General features: G+C 33.9%; 1 protein-coding gene across 4 annotated transcripts in view; it reads right to left on the reverse strand.

Annotated features, from left to right (window-relative positions):
- Positions 1-19,197, reverse strand: part of NOVA1 (NOVA alternative splicing regulator 1) — a 147,825-nt gene that overhangs the window by 77,588 nt on the left and 51,040 nt on the right. The window contains exon 1 of one of the 4 annotated variants that reach the window (XM_062619364.1): positions 14,079-14,148. The exons of the other annotated variants lie outside the window; for them this stretch is intronic. The gene's annotated coding sequence lies outside the window, so the exon portion shown is untranslated. Of the gene's footprint in view, positions 1-14,078; positions 14,149-19,197 lie in introns of those variants that run through there. 4 annotated transcript variants of the gene reach the window in all.

A 19,197-nucleotide genomic window follows, 5' to 3' on the forward strand; every position in this document is an offset into this window, starting at 1 on the left:
AACATTTAGGTTTTAGGCTAAAACAAACACAAATCATCATAATTCCCAATTCCATATAATTTCATTCCCTTTTATAGCACATCTCATTCAGTGTTCTTACTACACAACACACTAGGAATGGCAGCAAGTTCTATATAGCTTTCCACCCTCAAAGTGGATATGCAAGTAAATGCATTTAAAGGAGTTTTCACAGAATAATAATACTTTAGCTTACAGAAGGCATCTGTCACAACTAAGACTTGAAGGGTGGTATGTCCCCTCTTGTTCATCTATTATATCTGTTATAGATTTAGAATAGAATAGAACGGCATGACTCTGAACATAAAGATTAACTTAGGAAATAGTCCAGAAACTCAAGAACAAGAACAATTCTCCACACTCTACACCTCAAAAATGGGTAGGAGGGAATGTTTTCAATTATATTTCAATTATTTCAATTATTTGGGCTTATCACACGAATTTCTACAGATAAAAAGAAAACAAGGCTATATAAAACTAGCTAAGATACACATGTATTGCATTTTATAGGATACTGTGAAAGGTTCATATGTGGGGAATCATGGTATCAAAAACAAAGCGAGGGTCTGGTATGAATGAGAAAAAATTTAGATTTTGAGCAGAGTATCATTTAGTATTTTTAGAGAACTGAAGAATTTTGTGACAGCTTATTTTTCTTCAGTCCTGACAAACTTTTCACCCTGACCATGTACTAGTGGTTTACACTTTAGAAGCCATAATGACACCAAACCAAAAATGAACCTGTCTTTAAATTACCCCCCCAACAAACCAAACAAAAAGACCCCAAAAAATCCCAATCACACAAATGAAAAAAAAAAACAAAACAAAAAAAACAAACCCCCCAAAAACACACAACAAAACCACCCAAGAAAATACAAGTTATCTAGACAGAAGTTACTGAATACTCCTAGGAACTCCTGTTAGTAGCGATATATATAGTATAGCTTTAAATTACATCTATATTTAGTAGTGGAGAGCTTGTTGTGTTTAGAACTGATTACATGCTTCAACAATTTTTCAGAATATGATGTAAAACTTTACAAGCCATTGGGTAAAATGAAGCACAGTTTCACTGTGATGAATGAGAATGTTATTGAGACAGTTATATTTTCAATAAAGTCAAGGTCTGGAAATCAGCATTAAGTTATAGATAACATTACAGTATGACATGTACTGAGAAATTCACAAGCTGTCACCACTAGTCTAGTGAATGATTTGAGGTTTCTCTTAAAGGTCAAGCAGCTTGAAAACATTCTGCATCTTGGTTCAGCTGGCTTTTAAAATGTTAGGAATACAGAAGACACACCTGATGCCAGCATACCCACTATTTGATCTGACAAAGATAAGCTCAAGCTCATTTTCACAGAAGAGCACTGGACAGACTAGAAGCAGTGTGTGTCTTTTTCTCTTCAGGGAAAAAAGTAATGACAACATAACAGCTAGTGCTATCAGTTCTCATATCTGGGAAAGTGTGAAAAAAGATTCAACTTCCTTGAATGGAAGGTTTTGAAAAAGCATAGAGAAGTATTGTCCATGCAATACCAGTATAACTAGAACAAGGTTAAGCTTCATTTTGCCCAATTACAAAAATTACTCCGATGATGTATGATTTTGTGTGGTTTTGGGTTGGGGTTGTTTCTGTGGTTTTTTAAGTGTTTTGGTAAGTTTCCACAATCCATGGAAAACTAAAAGTGTTACCTGAGGCATAAACCTTGAAAAGGATCCTATACAGCATTGAGCAAGATAAATTATTATTTAAGACCCAGTGGATCCCACATGAGAATGTAAGAATATCCATAAGAATCATTTTAATAAACAATATTATAGTATTTTCACATGGTGAAAATCCCAAAATGAGACTTTAACTATGCAAATTGATGTTGGAAGATCCTATGAAAACGACCCAACAGATTTCCAAGAAGCAAATGCTCACAGGAACTTTAGTAAAACAAGCTCCACTCCTACAAGCCCAAAGATACCAGAGAGGAAAGAAGGCACTCCAAAGACATACAGATGGTGGAAAAAAAAAAGTTTGGCCTAACAATGAAAAGGTATTCTGACCAGAATGAGTGCAAGACAAACGAACCCAGAATAATCCCACTGTAGAAAAATATTTATGATGGTGTAACTTCAATTTACAAACATTTTCCTTCAGTTGGGGATTGGTTCTACTAAAGAATATTATTTGGACAACATTACAACAAACAAATCATCCAAGGATCAGAAAGTTTTCATATCATAGGCTTTAATACCACTACCCTCTGGAGCTACAGGGTGTAACAAAGAACACAAATATTTGTTTAGCAAAACAAACAAACAAAAACCAACAAACCACCCCACACATTAGCAGAGGCAAGACTGCACTGCCTTGTAATCAAAGGACGTTTTAATAGCCTGGAAGACAAACATTACAATTTTACTTATAGCTACACTTCTGAGTGAAGGACTTTGAGAAGAGTTAAGAATGGGTACTTTTTACTGCTGAGCTTGCAGGTGACTGAGAAAGCAGAGGAATGGAGCAGCATGCAAAGAAGTTGTTTCCAGCATTTCAATTCCTTCAATGCACAAGAAAACACAATTTTATTTACATTCTATGTTTATCTATAGTCTATGTTTATCTACAGTCTATGTTTATCTACATATAGACAGATATATCCCAGAGGCATATGCTATTAATCAGACCCACAATTCGGGTCCTAATAAAAAATCATAGAAGACACTGAAAACCATCTAAACATCAGCTGAAAGAAAATAACATCTGTTCTTAATTCAGAGCATATATACTTCAGAAATCCTCAGTATGTCATGTTCACAGAGACAAATGGTAGCATAAGGAAGAACACTCATCCTATCCAATCATTAATTCCAAAGTTCACTGAGAAAATGCCATACAATAGCCAACAATACTGCTTGAAAAAAAAATGAGATAAAAAAGTGTCAAGCACCACAACAAAATTTCCAAGAACATGGTAAGTCATGAATATAGCCTTAGAGGAAGATTGCCTTATTATGATTCTCCAATATCCCTTAAGTCTAGCTGACTAACCTCACTTTCTATAACACCTTTCACAGCTGCTTACAAGAGTAAGAACCAAACAGTGCAATGTAGCTGACATTCAAATGGGACTCCCTGCAAAAGAAATAACCAATAATGGAGCTCTGAAAGCAACAGCATGAAGATGCCCACAAATATTCTATTAGCCATGGAAACAGCTAAGTGAGTTGAGAAAAAAAAACAAATTTTTCTAGCATATGTATCAGCCATAAACCAAACAGAATAAGAACATGTTTAACTACTATATACCCAGCCTATTCCCACTTCAGAACTGGTAAATAAAATAATCTGTATTAGACAGAAATTGTGAATGTGAAGGCCAAAGCCTCAACCAGTGAGCTATTCTTGGTCACCAAGATCAGCTGCCAAAGACCAATCTTCCCTGTGAGCTGTTCTCAGTTACCAAAACAAGATGTCATGTTCAGACTGGCTACTGGATAAAATCATTGTGATGCCCTGATGCCTGAGCCATGCCATGAATTGTTCAGGGGCAGTTCACAATGGAATACTTGGTGGCAGGAACAACTAGTTCAGTAGCAGAGTCACGCATACTTCAGTGGCTAAGGAAGCACTCTGGCATGCTTGAATTTGCTAACAGACACAACCAAGGATGCAAGCTTTTGCTCCCCTTCCCCATCCTTCTTTTTTGTAACTGTAAAAGTGCTTATCTCAGCAGTTCACTATGATATTGAGATACTTGGTGTGTTGTTTTTGTTCACATCCCCTTCTTTGGAGGTTCACATATTCAGGGTGCGTGTTTATGAAATAATACATACAGCAATCAGTTTATAGTTCTGTGGCCTTGACTATTGTAACTCTTTTCTTAGGACCTTTCATTAAGGATCACTGCTACTATTCCAGAACAAAAAGAGCAATTCCTCAAATTTGAGAACCTCCAATATACTAAGTAATTGGTTTTCTTTAGACCTTTAAATGGGCATTCAATATTGTAATAACTTATCCACAAGACCTCCATAATGGATATATTCACCCTCCTGTCACTGCCACTGCATCTTAGTTCTTCAGATTATGGGTTTCCTTTCCCACTTTTGGAATGCCACCTAGTGTGAAACTTCTAAAAGCCATACTATTAAAAAATTTAAATAATCCTATTTCGTAACAAATTTGAAGGCACTGAAAGCATTTTCTTTCTTCCACCCCCAAAAAGGCTTTTAAGCTATCACCATTATGTTCCTATTCATTACCTTTCTTACTGTTCTTAGGATTACAAGATTTCTGTAATGCCTTTGGTATTTGTTTCTATTTATTTCTAAGGCTGAACACATCCTTTGGATATAATAAATCAAATAGGCATTCTTTACTGACATGAAAAAAACAGTGGTCACCTGTCTAATCTGGACAGGTACTAGAAGATGCAATGAATTTGTTAAGAAAATGGTGCAGCAGCAGCAAACTTACTCTGCTAAGCATCAACATAATAAAAACCAACACTAAAATTTCTTCTTAAATGAAAGCTGTAGGTACCTCATCCCCTCACAGAAAGCAATTATAATTTTCCTGATTTATACAACCATGAGTAATGAAGTATCTCTACGTAAATTGCTCAAACGCATTCCCCCTAATGCATAAACATGCTGCCTCCTAACAATTATGGTACCACCTTTTATTACACCAGTCTAGATCACTAATTCTCATTAATTACTACTCATTTTTAGAACCAGAACCTCTGTTTAGAAGAGAAACCGCCAAGCTATGTGCCATAAAAACATAAGCAGAGACAGCTTGCTTCCTCTATAGAATACTAACAATACCCAAAAGAAAAACATTTGTAGATAAGAAAAATCATTAACGTTTTCCGCATATGGGCAGCTACAGTTCAGAATTACATGAACACAGAGAAACAATATCCAAACAAACCCACAAACTGATACTCGGATGAAGGATTAGAAATATCAGTAACAGCAGCAACTTGCAATTTGAGATTAAGTAGTAGGTGCTGGCATTAAAGCAAGCTATTTTTTCAGCCTATTTCTTCTATCCTCACACACACTAACCCCCCCCCCCCCCCCCAGCTATTATGAACATGATTCAGAGTTTTTACATCCAGACAAGAGTTTCATCCTAGTTCACAAGCACAGCCTAATATGGCAATAAATAAGTACTAACTTTGCAAAGATCTAAGAACTCATCTGAACTGACAAGAAGTAATAGAGCAAGAAATCCAAGACATGGAGTCAAGTGTTTATCTGCACTTACTGGACAGAACATATGTGTCCTACTATAACTGGCAAGTTTCTGAACTTCCCTGTGTTCTCTCATTTTCTCTTAAGAGCTATCCACCATTTTCCTTCCAACAAGCAGTGATGAAATTTCCTTCACAGATATGCACCTTGCATAGACATCTGATGTTGTAATTTTTAAGTGCTAGAAGCAACAGAATTCAGATTTAGAAATTCACAAAAATATTTCAACATGCCCTATTTTTGGCTTAATCAATGCTCTTTATACTTCAGATTAACTTCACTGACTAATGGAAGGGTCTGGAGTAGACCAGTGGAAGTGATATCTGTCTTTATTTGGCAGCTGTTAGACTGCTTTTTTAGAGTACTGGGTCCAGGTTTCGGCCCTCCAGTACAACTATGATGTTGACAAACTGAAGGAGGTTTGGTGGAGTATCACCAATACAGTCAACCGTATTGAGTACCTGCCCATAGAAGGGAAAGCTGAGGTAAATGATCTATTTCATCAGCCTAGAGCATAGGTAGCTCCCTAACGTCTATGAGGTGCCCAACAAGATAAACTTATATCCTTTCCTGTGGTGCACAGGGGAAGGACAACAGACCATGGATATATACTGAAATGAAAGGTTGAAATTAGACATAAGGAAAAAAAGTTTTCATGGCGAGGGCTGTCTGGTAGTGGAACAGGTTGCAGAGAAGCTGTGCAATAAAATAAAGCCATCTGCAGTCTGGTCTGCCTGCACAGCTGACCCTGACTGAAGAAGGAATTTGGAATAGAGATCTTCTGATATCCCTCCTCAACTGAATTACTACTATACAGTAGTAGTATTATAAACCATGGAATTCTATTCCATAGTTTTCTTTTCTCCTTGTTTCTATTTTTGTCTTTTCACGGATTTAGTTTTTGTTCTGCTATCATCTCCACATTTTCGAATGGAAATTTAATGTACTGCAGCAGTCTTTCTTGCTGTGTTTTCATACAGCCTCTTCCTCATCTACAGTGCCAAGTGTTTTCACGTAGTATCTGGACACAAATGTGATCTGTGAAAGTGACACTGATTATTGTTAGGAACTCAGGCTATCAATCTTCCTTTTTTAGCTGTACAAACACAGTGTTGAAAATTATCCAGGAATAATTTTCAGTGTTTTGACATCTCCCAGTCCATTTAGATGAGTGCTGCAAAGAACATATGTATCGATATGAAGGTATTGAATTAAGTGACAAAGATGAAACTCAGTGCACACAAGTACAAGGTAATTTATGGTACCACAGCTATTTTTAAGGCAATTACAGAATAAAAATAAATGACAACTTTTCTGGAAACAAACATGGTTGTCAGTGTCAATGAAGTATTTCCTCAATGTGGAAATACCATTTAAAGAAATGTTGGTATGGCAGGTTTAAGTTAGAAAAAGAGTATTCTAAACTATACACTATTGCCTAAATACTAAGTTTTGGCAACTAATCTCATATAGACCATAATACAAAAAGTAAAGATCAATTCTAAAAAAGTCCAGATGCATAGTTTCGAAAAGCTACAGATACTGTAATAAAATTAGAGCTATAAAAATTATTAGACCTATAAACCAAATTTTTTTTTAAATGACATATCTTAATAAATACATTGTACAACATTAAAAAAGGAGAAAAATAAAAAAGAACAGTACCATTTCACATAAAAGCAGTAAAATAGCAAACTGTCTTGCTGGCTTTATAAAAAGTATTTCAAAAGCTCATTATACTAGTTGTATATTACTAATATAATACCAGATATTATAAATTAATACTGGATTTTATAAAAAGAATATTTACCCTTATGCACAACAAGGAATGAAATAGAAAACTTATTTTACAAGTTTTATTATATAATCTAGAAGCATTTCTGTACTTTCCTTCAGTATTGAGATAGAAAAGTTAACCTTTCTGCTCCAAGTTTACTTTGATATTACACAGTACTATGTTTTCTATTTTACCTCTTGGGTAGTTTTTGCATAATTTATAATCAATGCAATTACCAGGAAAGATGAGATAATAAAAAGAATGATTCCAGGAAAGACTGCAAGATTACTGTGTAGACACCATGGGGAAAATTTGTTGCATTTGAACAGCATCTACAATGTGGTGGTAACCAGGCAAAAATCATGCAAGATAAACGAAACATGAATTGTTTCTGACTAAGGACTTTCATACTATATAGCACTATTGCAGTTGTCACAGATTAGAAGACAAAACAACAAACAACAAAGTTGTACCACAATCCAAATGATAAGAAGAATACAGCATACATTTCCAAACATGCATTCTGTTATTTTCTACTAAGATACTCAACTGAAATTTAAAGATTCAATGATGAGATGGTAGATTAAAAAAAACAATCTGAACAAATCATACCAAGGAGATTGTGAAAGGTCATGCTCTAATTATAAGAACACAGAGCTTTTTCTGCCTCCTTTACAAAAGGTTTTCAATAATGCCCTTTCCAAATACTTATTGGAAAACAAATCTGCCACAGAATAAGTAGTGTCCGTAAATGGAAAAATTAACGAATTAAGACGAAAGAGGGAAAGGCTAAACTATCCATTCTCACACTAGACAGAGATCACTTGCAGTAATACAAGGGATATGCAGTTCAGGGTCTGGAAAATGGGAGCAGACATCGGAGCTGAGAATTTAGGTATTTGATGACTGTTAGGCATAAGGATGTGTGCCACAATTAAGGACAACACGAGGGTCTCAGGACTAAGCAACTGTGAAGAAGAACAGCAAATGACATTCTATATACACACATGATGCACACAGGAGAAAAACAATTCTAACTTCAAACTCAAAAATAATGGACTTTCACTGTTATTTCACTCAGGAGTGTAAGTTTGTATTTTGATATCCATAAAACTGTTGGCTCAGTATTAACAAAGTGAAAACCAAATGTTACAAATTTCTAAGTAAGAAATACAAGATAGAGTATGACACTGTATATGATGACATAAATAGTATGTCTGTGTTTAAACTGTATTCAGCTCTGGTCCCTTTGTCTTTGAAGAATACTAGAAATGGAAAGGATTCAGAAGAGACCAAAACAACTGTTAAAACAATAGGTTGGCCTCTAATAAAGGAACTCACGTAAGCTTACACGCCTCAAGATCTGGAAATTACTTGAGCTAAATGTGCCTTCATGATTTTGCAGAAATCTGACAGGAAAGGGACTGATTCATCCTCTCTTCTAATACAAGAAGTTTCATTGAGTAAGGTCCAAAACTAAGCAAAAGAACATGGTGGTTCCTTTGCAAGTGCTCATTAGTAGAGTTTCTGTCACCTTTGTAAACATTTCACTTCGTCACAAACTGGTTTGTAATGAGTGTATTTCTGAAGATTAAAATCTGCAAAAACTCATAGTAATGAAGAAGGCTTTAATCACTGATTTCAGCAGACCAATCCATACATGTATTCAACTTTATTGACACATATGCAATACAGATACTTAAGTTATACACATGGTATTGCCCTTCCTGAACACTGAGGTTTTTCCTCATCAATATATATTATACTATTAATATAATATGCATATTATTATATAAAAATATAGACTTATACAGCCTAAGTAAGCTATTATTGAAATACCATTTGTATTCTACACATTGTCACACTTTGTGTCAAAAACATAACTCGATACATGAAGTGTAATTTAAGGGATAATTATTCAGAACATCAGATTTCATTAATAAGTACAAGGTCACTGCAAAATTGATCAGGACAGACATTATGTCTTCTAAGTCATTACACAAGAAAATAGAATTGACGACTCAAAATATGTGTAACAAATCAAGATATCTGTAACATGAGAGACAGAATGTAAAGTACACATACAGTGAACCCCAGTGCTATTCCACTTCCAGAGTACACATTCCTTTTTTATTTGTCTAGCAAGAATTTTTTACTATCATGAAGCTAACCTGCTCTCGAAGGAAGTTCAACCTATGTCATGAAATTTTAAAATATAAACCAGTTTAATATATATAAAAAAAAATTATGTAATTGCCAGAATAACAAAAAATTTTAAGTCAATATTAAGCAGGCAGGCTTACATAACTATACTCATACAAAAAAAAAAAATACATGAACCATAATATGCCATAACTGTTTGAAGTTAACTAAAAGCAAATGTGTATAAAGGCTTTTAAATGTGTTAAATATCCAGTGCAATGACTACAATGTTAAAGATATGAATGTAAAATATGTTTTGGAGAACAGTTATGGTATATATATGCTTGTATGCAGTCCATAAGTAACAGTAATTTACACAGTTAGAAATAATTTTTCAATGATATTTTACATCAAGTGCACTGACTTTGAAAGAAAATCTGATAATCATAAAAATGTTTGCACAAAATTAAGCTGTGCAAAAGAACTGCTGATACCAACATTTTAAATATTCTAATTAAATTCTATTTTAAGCTACTAATTTGCCAAAATAAAAAAAAAAATTAAAAGAGAAAAAAAAGAAATTCTCACATAAGACTTTAAAGCAACACTTCCATTTTAAAGCTAAGAAAGTTTGCTAAAACTTTGCATGGAAATGATCACAGACACCAATTCATAATGGAATTCCTAGTTAAAATATATCTTTGAGATAAATTACAATACTTTGTAAAAAGCTAATAGATGCACGAGTCTACATTTTCTTTAATAGATTGAGACTTTTGTTCTGAAGTTTCATGATCTTTACAAAAATACATCCAACCAGCATTACATAATGATACAAACCTTAGTCAACAATTGTTGTACATTTATCATCGACACAGTTTACTTTAGGTTGAAACTCTCTGCTGAAAACAATAAACCTGATGTTGCCAACTCCTCCACAAGCATTTTCCTGTAGTCAACATACTTATTTACCATAAATTTTCTCCTCCTCATACACGCACGTAAGTTTCCTGGGTCATACTCCTTATGGTCCTGCTGTGTTGATTACCTTAGCTTCAATAAAGAATCTATAAACTACATAATCTTAGCAAGCATATTTTAACTGCTGCTATAATTCCTACAGAATAAACATTATCCTTAGAATGTGATTTTTACAAAATGAATACAATACTGTTTTTCAACTGCTTAAATGCCTTGCTACATAGCTTTGGATAGGCTGATGAAATAAAACTACATAAACATTATAGAGAGTGAAGCTAGTTTCACAAACGGCCATCACTTAATCACTTAAATTATCTCAATAATTCAATAATGTTTTATTTCATGAACTCATAACAAACAACCAGGAGGATTTATCAATACTAAATGTTTATAATTCTATTTATTACAGCATTTCACAGCTAGGGAATTGATCATCTAGCATCTCAACTTCCCATTTCAAGTTTTAATGCTTAAACTATACTCACAATGAGACTTCATTCTGGAGTAAAATATTGATCTCCACAAAGCAAGTCTGATGTCTATGTTCTGGATCTTAAATGATTTAATAAGCAGAATTTTTTTTAGTCTTATTTCTGCTAGTCTTGAAGTAATAATACAGCTGAGAAAGCATTCTAGCCTGTTCATCCTGAAAAGACTTGCTCAATAAATATCAACAAATTCAGCCTTATTGAAAGTTGCAGAAATACAGCTCAGAACAGAATTTGTAAGAGAAGTACCCTTTGCAATTAATCTGTAATTTGTGTGATGAGCCTTAATTTGGGCTAGAGAATTGTATTATTTTATTCTAAAGTTTGAATCTTTAAAGTCATACTTGGTTTCAGGAATGACAGGTAGAAAACAAACTTCAACAGAAGCCTCTATGGAAATATGATAAAATCATTTCACAATGCCATCTGTCAGTATAGTGTTCCCATAGTACTTCAAATATTTTGAAGTGGGATGAACAAATGCATTAGAAAGGAAGAAGTGCTCTTTCCATTAAACTACAATGATTGTCAGTTAAACACATATGATTAGCACCTTATGCTGCACCACAACAGACAGACTGCTAGAACAGTTCTTAAATTAGTAAGGTACTGTCTAAAAGCAGGGTGGGTGCTCCTTTTAAGACATTTCCATGTGTACCTTCCCTCAATTTGAATGAAAACTCTAACTAGTATATCAACTAGGAACAAGTTCAAAGAGGAGATATACACACATTTTATTAAACTCATATTAAAAACATGTTTCCTAATATCTAGGTCTGTTTCGTCTGAAAGTCTTATCTTTTAACCATACAGAGCTTCCAACTTTTAACTGAAAGGAAAAACAGGTAAGAAAAAAAAAGTGTATCTCTAACACAGAGGTGAATTGCAAATTTCAGAACAAATTATTAAATTTCTGAATTACAGGGTTCATTTTTACAATATTTTAAAATATAGTTATGCTAAAGTTATTTAATCTCACATTAAGAATGGACAGGCCTATTCTTTCACTGCAATCTTCTATAATATGATACACAGGGCAGTTTATTTTTAAATGCAACCAACAATTTAGTCCAATACATATACATATTCATTAAGTCTGATCAATCTAATCAAAGATGTCCTTGAAACTATTCTCAAGGAAGACATTAAATCAGCATAAAATGACTATTACAAGCCACACAGCAGAAGAAAAAAGAGGTTACTGTATACTGAAACACTTCTTCAACACTATGAAAACTCAGTTTCTACATTTCTAGAAATACACTCTATGACCTTGAAAACGAAATTGCAATGTATGAACACACAGAATAGAAACTATTTGTGTATATCGGATATTCAGGTACAGGTGCATTTCTGCACTAAACCTGAAATATACTTACAAAGGTAAAAAGTACCTTTATTCTTAATGTGACTAATACACTAAGCCTAAAACTGAAATGTTTGAACATGCAAATTTTCATCCGCTACAGCGAAAATGACTATCTGATTTTATGTGCTGAACAGCCATTTATCCTATTTGATTACAAGACAGTTATTAACACACAAAACTCACCAGAAAGCATAGCTTTCAGAAGAGTAGCATATTTCTCATATGTGATCATTAATACCTTAGAAAAGACACTTAAGCATTAAATAACCACAATATAATGATATTTAAAGTACATACACTAAGTGATCCTTATTATTGCATCTTCTACACAATTAGAGCGACAGGACAAAAATCCTGCAAATGGCAAAAAGGGCAGCATGTTGACCTTTACACTCTAGCAGAAAAGAGACGGAACATGATGTCTAAAGCAACAGGAGAAAAGAATCAGTGTTTAGAGCAAAAGTAAATACATATGCTTAATGACACATATTATTCAGATATTTCAATCCATTTTGTTTTTAAATTTGTGTGGTTTACTCTTTAAAATTAGGAAAGAGAAAGCAATATTAACTCATAATTCATCAGGTACAGCATCTGTTCAGCTATAATCCTTCCACTTACAACTTCACATCAGGACAGGATTTTACGAACAGGACTGGAAAAGAATCTAAAAGTTCAGATGTTGTTAAGAAGAACTTTCTTCATGCATGGAATCACACATAGTTTGGGGCAATTACAGTTATTAACAAGGGCCGTGAGTCAAATATAGTAAAATTCTTTCTAGGAAAAGGAGCTCAAGTATAGAAAACGTCAATGAGCAGGAACAATACTTTGCATTTGAGAAGACATAGAATTAAAAAACAATGAAATTGAAGTGATATCATCAGGGAAAGATCTTAGTCAAATGACCTTGGAAGCAGCTTTCTGAAGAAACAAAATTTAAGCATCTAGATAAGGCACTGGTATCCCATAAGAAGTACAAGCATTTGAATGTTTTAACAAACAGCAGTCTGAAATTTCATAGATAGGTTATGCAATTTGACAGATAATTTACAGTCTTGCGAAGAAAGAATGATTTATCCAAAGTAACCAAAAAGAGGTAAGAAGGAAGCATCTGTGAAGAAAACTGAGATCAGCTTTAAAAAATAATCAAGTTGTGAGTATCTGTAAGAAGATTGAGTACAGTGAAGACAAGATGTCCTAGGAATCAAGGACAGAAAAACTATATATGTGATCCATCACAAGAAACAAAAAACCCCACAATCCTGACCACATCGGTGTGTAAGATCGCTTCAGTAAATAAAGAATTTTAGGAAGCAATTCTCTGGTACATAGACTGAAATGAGATGATGGCAGGCAACCTACCAAATGCTATGATATATATGATAGATGGAGTCACGAATGGATAACAGTTTCTTGTAGTTGATCATAACTACAGAGTCATGCTCAGTAACTGAAATGCATGCGTACGAATTGTGTACATATGTGGTACAGAAAGAACAGAGAGGGGGAGTTAGAAAAAGTAGAATCATACCACTTTAACAAGAGGAAATCACTAATAGAACAAAAGCTGAAATGGACAAGCTCCAAAGAAAAGGAAGACAGGATTAACTCAGTATTGGTATCCATTATGTACCCAATTATGTATATGGGATTGCTTTGTGCAAAACACACCTAAGTGCTACTTGTATCATTGTCAGAAAAATTCACTGGACTGAAAGCATCTGAGACTTATTTTTGTTTCTTGAATCTCATGTTAGCCAGTGAAATTTAATGTTAAAAACTATTAAACCTTATTAAAAAGGAAAATTAATTTTATTATTGAACCCACAAGAGCTCACATAACGCAGTATGATGAAACATATAGTACAAAATTGTCACATTATCAGATGTGCACTGCTAACACTGACGAAAGCCTATTTAATCTGCTAAATTTATTTTAATGTGGTTACTGATATGAAAAAAGTGGCATAAAAAGATGAAATTAGACTGTAAACTGTGAAAAACAGAATAGGATGACGTAATATTAGAAGTAATTTCTCACAAGAATCCTGTGCTGAATTAGAGCAACTTTCCAGCGATATGCCATTTCCTTCCTGTGCACTCCATACTCCCTGAAAATATATAAAACGGAATGGGTTTTACAGTACCTGGAGTCATGTTAACGTTCAGTTACTCTCTAAGTTTTATGATTCCCTAAGAGCATACCACAGACAGAAAAAAAAAAAAAAAATCCACCCTTATTTTACAAATAAATTTACTTTTTACTATGATTCTTCTCTGTAGGAACCATAACTGTAACTGTTATAGCACTGCAGACCAACCTGATGCTACCAAGATAGTCAATGAATGCGCTGGAACAACCGTCTGCAGCTCACCCTGCACTGAAATACCTTTCAGCAACATCACATTGTTAAAAATAAAACTAGAAAAATCTTTTTTTTTAATGGTGAGACTCGAAATTGAACTACCTTTTCTCAGGCAGAAATATCAATGAGAAGGGTTAACTTGATTTTGGAGCAACCACACTTAAAGTACATGGAAGAAAATTCTGGCCTAATTTAAATCAATTGGGTATCACTGACTTCAGAAATCTGTTCCTCAAGCTAAACCCTAGAAAAACACTAGAACTGCATTGCACAGTGTTGTGTGCATATTATAAGACAGTATTTTAGGAAGCAACCTGCAAGCAACTCCAAAGTACGTTCTCTTTACATCTAAAAAGCAAAAAATCGCAAATGTATCCACAGAACATCTAGGAATGGTTGGCAGAAAATGAACTCTGAAAGTGTTTCCAACGTCCAAATTCAACATTTTAGTATTTTTGTGTACCAATTTGGACTACAGAGACTTTAAGTATCAGTACCTTTACAGGATGGGAATTACAGCTGCCTGCCGCACTCTCCTCCCCAGCAGTATCAGCCAAAGCTCACATTTCCAGTCTGTGATATCTGGTAAAAAATTGAATGGAATGCCACGTCACTGCTCTGGAGATTTCTGAAGCTGAATTATCTGCTCTTTTTGCCTATCTAATCACTACAAGTCCTCATATGCTGTCTCTTCTCTTACAAGTAAATCCAATTTGAACTAGTTCCCTCAAGTTTGAAAGAGCTAAGGTTTTTAGGCATGTACAGACTAATATGTTTCACAGCTCATGTTACAAACTAGTGAATACCAGAAGAACTATCACTGTTTTCAGTTCTCCAGAAAAAAAAAAAACAACAAACAAGTTACCTTTGTTTTTAGTAAGTATACCTACAATATTCTTGCTAAAAAGAGAAATGGAGACCTTTAATAGAGACTCTTGAACAAGATGAACACCACTAAAGGCATTTGATTTGTTCATCTCACTAATTATTCATCCACTACAGACGTATGTAGAGTATTAATGTATTAAGGGATACGCAGAGAAGTTAAAACAGACGTTTAAACAGAGCTGCCAGAGGAGGACTTACAGGAAAAATTAGATTCCACAATGGAAGATGACCCTTTAAAAGCAGAAGCCCTGCAATATATCCCTGACAAAACTGGGAAATAAAATTACAACAATTTTTAGATTTGTATCTACAATCTTGAAATTATGTCACAAACACTACACTTAGCCTAAACAATGCTTATAGGGGTTAACTATGTGCTTTAGAACCTATGTTTTGGTAGCAGAACTTCTGATTTTAGTATTTTTTTTTTTTTATATGTAGAGACAAAAAAAATAACTGGTTCTTAAAAATAAATCTAATAAATACTGCAGGAAAGTGAATAAGATTTACTTGTTTCAAAGTAAAGTTCTTTGGGTAATGAAGAAAAGCACTGTATACTAACAGTTACTACATGAACAATCAAATCTTGAAGGGGAAAAATTTAAGAGCTATAGAACATCAAGATTTTTCTTCTTAGTACTAGTTATGTTCCAACTATAGCACAAGCTATATTTTAGAGTCTAAACAAATCCGAATAGCCTCCATGAAAACAATACAGAGTTGAAAAATAGGAAAAAAAGATATTTTTAAATAAAGTCGCAAGCTCTTGTACACACGTGTATATTTTCTGATCCTGTAAATCTTCTTTTCAAATATGTAATCAGTAGCTTTATCAGTTGTTTCCTTTTCAAACTTCAAAACTGCAAGAGATGGCAACTGTCCAAGCATTACATCCATCCAGAAATACTACTGCTGTAACTGCAATAAAAACTCAGCTAGTCATGAGAAAAGGTAAATATTCAGAAAACTCATAATCATTCATGTATCAAGAAAACAGATAAAATGATATGGATTATTTTTTAGAAAGCATGTAGATAAAGTGAAACCATGTAGACTGCTGCACTTAAAGGAAGAGACCAAGATGGGCTTAGGATTTCTTCATTTCCAACAGCAGCTTTTGGAGGACACTTCTGGTTTTGACAGTAAAGACAAAGGTCTTCTCAAAAGTTGCAAATAATATCTGTATTTCTTTTTAGGTATGATGGCACATACATGATAATTTTGGTTAGGTGTGAGTGTATATATTTATATGTATTTAGTGTATACAAGTATTTATTCATTCTACAAGTTCAGTGTATCAGCCGAATGTTTATTTTCCTTATTTTTTGTGGGAAGAAAAATCTCTTCTCATGGTAGAAAACGTACTAACAGCGCAGTATTACTACCAGTACCTTCTCTATATTCAGTAAAAAAATTAAAGATAACTACTACAATCATGAGATCCATAGTTTGCTTTGGCCTTAACATTAGGTGTTCTGTAAACCCCTATTTAAGAACCTCTCAAGCTTAGCACGGAAATGATTATACCTAGACCTTCTCTCCAGAAAATTTAAAAAGTATTTCCTATATTTTTGATGCAAGTTTTCATTTAAAATGACTTTATGGACTTGATGGAGACACATATCTAGTTACCTACCCTGGTTTTATATTCTGACACTGCAGGACTGTCTTCCTAATTTGGGAAAAATAATTTAAATTTCACACATATTAGGAAGTACAACTCCCTCATCTAAGTGTTTACTTATAAGTGTGACTATAGTCTGTAATGGAACATTGACTATCCAGTGCCAAATATTTTACTAAATGAAGGAAATTGATGTATTGCGTCAAAAATGGTTACAGTATCATAATTTACTTCTAAGAAAATATCAGAATATGTATTTATACTTTTTTCAGATACTATTTAATTTGAAAGAATCGGATGACAAAAGATTCATGAAAGACAACAGTAAATGTCTGGGGTTGCACCATTTTTCTAACATTTTTTCTTCAATATTAAAATGGACATAAGTTTGATGTGAAAGTACTGAGGAATGCAAATCTCTCAAAGAACCAAATATGCATTTTAAAAAAAAGAGAAAAAGAGAGAAAAGTTACTGGGGAGTTATTTGCAGCACTTAAGTTTTTCAAAACTAAAACATAACTGGATAGAAAACATTTCACTTTGTGCCAAGATTCTGTATATGAAGTGGGAAAATACTCAAAAGCATTTCTTTTGCAAAGGAACTCCTACTTTGACATATAAACACATACGCATGCAATTTCATAGGCTTTTGGAAAGGCATTTCAGTAAACCTTTTTAAATGTTCTAAATTGGACAAGTTTGCTTAATGACAATTTAATTGCCTACATTATCTAATTCTGTTTTTGTCAATTTCACAATTATCTTTAGTTAAAGCAGAAACTCGAATAGTAGAAGTGAGTCTTCAAACACCTGTTCAGTGTTCTGCAAGCAAAATGTAGTTACATGACAAACAGCTAACTTATTCTTCCAGAATCTTAGACACACAACCAACATGTTCACCTCGCCTTAAAAAAAAAAGCCCTATGACTTGTCAGTAATTTAAAAGGCAGTTTTATTTTACCTCTCCAATATGACAGCATATCGTCATAAGGACATTGAATGTTGTGGAACTAGATTTATGACAGTGTTGCAAGAAAATGGTTTTAAAGATATATTACCAATAACTTTCCCTTTAGTACTATATTGCATTGTAGCCTTCTGTTTTGAGTTAGAAATACTAGTGATTACATATTTTTATGCCTTTTATCACTACATCGTATATTGAAGATCTGGAGGAAAACAAACACTAACACTCTTACTCTCCTCCACAATAACACATTTTAAATACTAGTAAATGAGACATTGAGTTGAAAGCAAACTGAAACAAAAGTTGCTTTTTTGTTCTACTACAACATGCCAATGACACAACAGTTGCTTTTTACATTAGAAAGAGCTTATACTTCAGCTGAAATATTACTTGGATAACAAAATCAAGAACTAATGTGCATCCATAAAGTACATATCATTGGCTTATACAAGACTGAACTTTGTAATATATATTACCTCTATTCATTGTTAGACCAACAAAGCTTTCATCTCCTGCTTTGGGAGAGAACAAAATTGTATTCCATAGCATATTTCAGAGGGAGAAAGTGCATGCAAGCATGCACAATGCAGAGTAAAGTCAGAATAAATCAAAATGTCACTTGGGCAGATGCAACTACAAAGCAGAGAGGCTACTCAGCCCAAAATCCAAGTTGAGATACATATAGTGAGGGTGGCAACAGCAAGAACTTTGAAGCCTCACAAGGAGACCCTTGTCTAAGTCAGGACTTGGTGACATAATCCTCTTCAGCTGCTCCAACTTTTATTTATTTTGTTTTTTTTAAGAGAGTCTAAATGTCTCTCCATAAAATAGCAACTGCTTGGCAAAGTGCATCCAAAGTATCTGCTGCATCTCTGTAAAATTCACAACTAAGATTAAACTAAAACTGATTTTTAAAAGGCCATAAAACAGAACTACAACTCCACTAACCTTAGCATATAACTACACACAGACTACAGAGTTTAGCAAATGAGCAAACGTTAAGCCGCACAAACATTATGGCACGTAAGAAAGCTGCAGATTTTTACATGAGGATCGAGAAATTGTTTGGAGTTTTTTCTTTTTCTAGTGACAGCCTGACTGTCACATTTTCTAGTGACTAAACAGATCAGAAATTGTCCACAACTCACATGACTATAAGCGCAGCAAGCCACCCTGTTTGAGGGATGTTGAGAAAAGCCTTTCATTTAGTTAGTTTTTGAGTGCTGTTAATGTGAGGAGATTAGGGGAAAACGATCTTGTTCAAAGTTTAAAAGATGTACTCTACCCAGATCCCTGAAAATTACGTAGTTTCGAT

Source organism: Pezoporus occidentalis, unplaced genomic scaffold (genome assembly GCF_034315485.1).
Source record: "Pezoporus occidentalis ecotype Australia unplaced genomic scaffold, CSIRO_AGI_Poc_V1 ctg21, whole genome shotgun sequence".
Lineage (NCBI taxonomy): Eukaryota > Metazoa > Chordata > Aves > Psittaciformes > Psittacidae > Pezoporus > Pezoporus occidentalis.